Genomic DNA, 6,241 nt, shown 5'->3' with positions numbered 1-6,241 from the left:
TTTGCAGCATAGGAAGGGTTACACTCCCACCTACAGGGTAAATGAAGTCCTGCACACGTTTGCTCGAAAGCAACAAAAGACCTATTTAGGTCATAAATTCCACATTAATAGAATAAAGACAAACACAAAAACAAAAAAGGGTTTTCCCTCTTATAAGCCGCACAGTTAATCTCCTGGCCGAGGTCATTGAACCTCTTTGACCTGCTATAATCATAGGAAAGGGTGTGTGTGTGTGTGTGTGTGTGTGTGTGTGTGTGTGTGTGTGTGTGTGTGTGCGTGTGCATGTGTGTGTGTGTGCGTGTGCGTGTGTGTGTGGGTGTGACAGCTGTATTAATGCACGTTGCACATCCGAGCAGAGACACCCAGGAGTTTTACTGTCAAAGGTTGTTTAAAAAAAAAAAAAGAGGTTCAATTTCTGCGACTTAAGCTCGTCTCTTAGTGAAAATGATAATAGCCAGTTAGGTCCAGTGGTATTGGGAAAATGTTCAATACTCCTTTTCACAGTCTTGAAGTGTAAGACCTTCCCCCCGACATAACTCGTAATAATAGCTACGTGTGTATGGTTGAGTCAAGCTTTCAAAACACACCCAACGACCGAGGTGCCACTCTCGGTATGTACAGGACATAACAAGGCCTGGAGCTGTGATTGATGTCTCTTTTCCCTAATTAGCTTTATCTGCTGCTCAAGATTAGGTGGTGCTGTATGTCAGGGACAGTGAATCACGTATCCCAGCGGGAAGACACACAAATTCATTACGCCTTTAAGGACACTGCCAGGAAGTTGTGAAATGCCTTGGACAAAGCGCGAGGGATAACAGCCTGTCAGGGAGTTACAGGAGTGATCGGTTATGGATGAGACTGATAGGCCGGTGCAAAATCCCTCTATTAAAGACATTTGTTGTCTTTCTGATGTGTGCTTGGGGATTTGCTGCAAAATATCTTCTCTTGAGATCAATTAAAATGTATGCAATTATGCAGTATTTTCAAAACAGTTATCAAAGTTATCAACAACTCGATGAAGTAGAGACATTGATAAACATAACATACATGCTGTGAAGCAAAAGTGCACACCAGTGCCCCACATTGTCAATGCAGCATTTGTATCATTATTTTTATTCATCTCTTGAGACAAAGGATGCTGTGTAGTAAAAAAGAACAACAACAAATCAACGTGAAATACTTCTAACTTCGTCATCACTAAATCCTGAACGATAGATTCCATTAATGTCAATCTGGAGAAAAAGCATTGAAGCAAAAACACCGCAAGCAACTATAAAGATCAATAAAGCATAAGCTCAAACGTGGGGAGACATCTATCAGGTTGTTTTGATCCAATCTTATTATTTTGTGTGACAGTGTCATCATTTATCTACACTCAGCAAACTGTTGCAATATTCTCTTTTGAAGTATAAATTGATAATCGACAACATGTCACAACTTCAAAGTTAAGCAATATATTCGACCCGAGGCTTGCAGGGTACTGGAGCAGATCCCAGCTGACTATGTGGGAAAATGACAGGCTCCACCCTGGAAAGGTCACCAGTCCATCACGGGATAAACATGGAGATACACACAGTGAAATACACCCACATTCACACCTGTTTGTTTTTGATTTTTGGAAAAAACCCAGAGTTGCTTGAGTTAAAAAAAAAACAAAAAAAAAAAACATAAGCATACATGCATAGGGAGATCATGCAAAGTCCATGCTCAGACATTTGGACTGTGAGGCAAGCTCACTAACCATTCCACCACCAGCTGGACCGGAGCAGGAAAACTAAACAGTCACTCCTTTTAGTCTGTCTGAATATTTGTAGTTGTTTTCCTCTTATTTGTCACTGTTTTTGGTCAACTCTCTTTTGCATGCTATAGGCAGCACCGCCTCAGACACTTGATTCCAATACAGAAATAATGTAAAGAGCCTTTTTTTTGTAAAGGGGCATTTGGAATAGGGATCCCAGGGGATCAGAAATAAAAGTTTGAAAAATGCAACAGTAACATTCAAAAAAATCAAATGATCTGTATTGCTTTGTGTCACTTGTTTATTTTTCTTTCTCTGTAGTTAGATTGATTGTAATAACTAACATTTTTGTGTGTTTAACTGCCATTTTGCACCTGGACGATCCATCCGGGCGCAAACTCTGGGATCCATCCAACGACTGTGAGTGAATGCATGAACAATAACAGACACATTTACATCTATGGTTAAATCTGTCAAACAAGTAACGTTAAATCAATGTTTTCAAACTGTAGGAAGAAAGAGCGAGAACACAAACTAAACACAACAAACCTGGACTCGTACCAGGGCCTCCCGCCGTGAGGTGAAAGTGCTAACCACTGCACGATGCAGTCAGGATTAATCATTAGATAATTATACTGTATATCATCTTGACATTGATGACAATTCATTCGCCGATTAAAATAAGTACTATCCAATGCGAGTGTGGGTAACTTGCACAGCTTGTGGTGGAGGCGAGGATGTAGTGCGATGACTGGCGGGAGGAGGGGGAGAGCGGTGTTACAGACGCGCTCGTCTTTTGATAGCTCAGGTGGTCATCACCCGAGGGGAAACGAGTGTTAATGGGCATTCTCGGCAGCAGACAAGCACAGGCTCGTGCTCCCTCTCCCCTGGCTGCCATAAACACGAAGAAGTATGCATCATTAGATTAAGCTGGGCCTAAACTACCCACCAGTCAGCGCATACAGTAGCGGAGTGCTTGGAGGCGACCTTTCCCCTCCTCTGATGAGTGAGAAGCGCCTCTACCGGTGTGACTGGTCAGTTTGAGGAGTTATTGTTTATGCCACAGGAAACGATTACTGCATATTGAGTCATGTGTCAACATTTCCATTGGAAGCAATTATGTATAGGGTGTAATGACTGAATGCTTTAGGAGGCAATAAAAATTCCTACACAGAGATGAACATTGGGGAACTGATACATCATTATTGTAGCCATAAAACCAATAACCTTGGGTTAGAAAAGTCTAAAACAAGACATCAAGCTTGTCTTAACGCACAAGGAAAAGAACACACAAAAAAAAGACAAGGAGCGATGGAAAACACGTAAGGAGAGAGAGAGGGAGAGGAATTTGCCTGAGAGGAGAATGGAGGGAGGTATGCAAGGTTACCTGTCACTTTGAGGCGCCTGATAGTTCAGTCGAGATGTCATCTTATCACACTTATTAAGATATTGCACCATAAACTTGAGATTCAACTCTTGGAAAACACAATGGAGCGCAACATGTGTACAGATAGGTCTGATTATGGACTAAAAACTGTATTTCTCCACGCAGTGTGACCTGCGCTGTGGCCAGCAGCCATATATTTAGGTCAGTGTATGTGAGATTTAACCCTGGGGGCACAGAAGAAAGTGAGGCTCATCCCTGCAGGAGTGGAGTGACCTGAGGGGGAAGCTGCTGGGCGAGGCTACATGGGTGGGAAGATTTACTGGAGCCTTAATCACAGGTCGACCGCTTTGGCAACAGGTTCTCTGACCAATGGAAGAGGAGCCGCCGCCGATGATGCGCTGCCTTGTTAACTTCCATTTTGACAGACAGTCATGCCAGATATGTGTGGCATGTATGACTTTTGACACGGCAAACCAAGTTTTCTTCATGTTTTCTTCTCTGAATATGCTGCATTGATGCACTATCAATGAGGGTTACACCTGCCGGACTGTATAATATGAGGCACAGCATTAAAGGGTCAGTTCACCCAAATTACAGACATATTTAAATGTCTTCCTATGATAGTTTTGGTTAAATTTGCTCAAATTTCCGAAATTCACGGATTTGTAGGATTATTTTCTTCACCTCTATAAAATGCTTATATTTTGATATCAGTTTACAAGCTAGCAACCCCAAGCATATAATAGAATCAGATTTATCAAGTCAAAAAATATTTTTTTATTGAAAATCTAATTCACACGCACAATGCACAGTGTGTGTGTGTGCACATTTGCTTTTTTCTGTGTTATATTGACGTTCTCATGCTGTCTCTCATTGAAGACTTTTCTTCCTTGTGTCTGATTGCTGCTCCTTTCCCTGATGCCTTTCACCCGTGCCTGAGTGTTGTGATTGTCTTCACCTGTTGGCAGTGGTATATATTGGGCTTCGCTTGTGTGTCTTCAACTGCTTCTTTGTTGGACACTGCCTTTTCCCAGTGCTTCAAATGAAATGAGCACAAATCTCATCAATATCTGGGCTTTTAAGTCCTCCTTTCCTGACTAGACAGTTCTATACATTCTATTATTCAACCACACATCCATAGGCAGAGTAGACCCTCGACAGGTCTGCAGCCCACCAACGAGTTAGCATGCACTCACACTCACACCGCTGGGTAATTAAGAAAACTGGTGCATCGGGAGAAGAGTAAAATAATTCTGCTAATCCAAGAAACTTAATTGAAATGTACAGCTCCTTTTTTTTTAAGATACTTTTTTTTTTTAAAGAATTATTGTGGTAAAGTGTACAGTGAGTGGCCCTCTGGTTCTTAAGTGACACTTACAGCAACCAAAACTGCCCATCCCTGACAAATCACAAATGTATTGGGAGAACATGCAATCTCCACACAGTCGGGGCCAGTCAAACCCGAATTTCCCTCTGTTCAATCTAATGATTGATGATGTATTGGGATCACAAGCTTGGCATTGATTGGTGAGCATGTGTGCATATCAGCGGGTCATCTGTAATACAAATAATTTGCCAATTGCATTCACCAATTGCGGTTTACGAAAAGGGCCTCCCCAATTTAAGCGGTGAAATTTCACAATATTGAGCGAATGAATTTGCAAGATGCAACAGGTACTCTGCTGCTTTCATGACTGTCTGCATACCAATGTGACCACAGTCTAACTATTACTCTCTTTATCTCTGCCCCCTCCAGCACCAGGGGAGAAAAACCTGTGTTCTCTTTCCAGAAAAAAAACACACAAAAAAACACTTCTTTAAAACATCTGTGGGATTTGTACATTTGTTTGTGTTTACCCCTACAGCAATGTAGCCCTTGTTTCAATCACAGGACTTTCCTATATAAATAAGAATAATCACACTGAAACAACAGTGCTGGAATTTGATTGGATGATTACGTGTTTATTTTCTGCTGTACTAAAGACAACACTCTGTCTTTGTCTTCTCTTCCCCACCTCCTGAGTGTGGAGAGTGTTTTCTTAGAGAGATTCACGTCTGTGGGTTTATCTGGTGTAAATCCTATTATAGGTGGCGGTGAGAGCAATTCCATTGTGACTGACAGCTGCTCAATATTGTTATTCATAAACACAAGCAGCAATCAGCATAAATCATGTCATCTGCACGACTTTATATGCGTGGAGAAATATTTTTTTAACGACAGGTTGATTTGTTGTTATTTCTGTCTAATTGTGTAACTTGTCACTGATGCACACGCTTATGACTCACAAGCAACACGCCCACATAATGGTCTTGTTGCAGTGGGAAATTTCCCTAACCCTTCACGAGGAATTGAGGGAATCCAAGAGAATGGTGTGGAAGCCTGTATACGCTCTTGGACCTCGGAGAAGTTTCCAGATCCAGTGTACAAAACAGACCAGGAGCACCAGTGGAAAGTGTTATCGTGTTAAAAGGTTGTCACATGACGGAGAAGCCTGTGAGGTCTGCTTCCCTCTCACACACAGTAGATATCAGCTGCGTAGGTGTGTGTGCACGTGTCCAGTTTAAATAGGCCATGCATTATGTAAATTGTTGTTTTACTTCATTGTATTAGAGTTTATTATTATTATTATTATTATTATTATTATTATTATTATTATTATTATTATTATTATTATTATTATTATTATTATTATTATTAGCGAGTAGAATTCTGAAGTGACTGCATTGTTGAATTAGGAGCTAGTGCAGTTTATGGAGAACTGAAATTATGTGATTGATGGAAGGTGTTTGAGTGAAGAGCCATCCATCCATCCAGCCATCCATCCATCCATCCAGCCATCCATCACCTGCAAAAGTCCTTCCACTGCAGGATGGTTCATGTGATGTTGTATGTGTTTCACTGGCAAACTTCTTCTTTGGGTCAATTCAGGCAAACATGCTCCATACAGGTCAATTTTTCATTTTCATTCTCTTTCCAATTGGACAATTTGACAACAAGCGGCAGATTTACTGCAACTCTGGTGATGAGAGTTTGTCAGGGGACTTCCTGTCAAAACACTTTTGGTATGAGATGCAGTGCAAAACATTTTAGAGGAATCAACCTTTTAAAAAAAAAT

Source organism: Blennius ocellaris (assembly GCF_963422515.1).
Source record: "Blennius ocellaris genome assembly, chromosome: 5".
NCBI lineage: Eukaryota > Metazoa > Chordata > Actinopteri > Blenniiformes > Blenniidae > Blennius > Blennius ocellaris.
Note: the sequence above shows the minus strand (reverse complement) of the source record.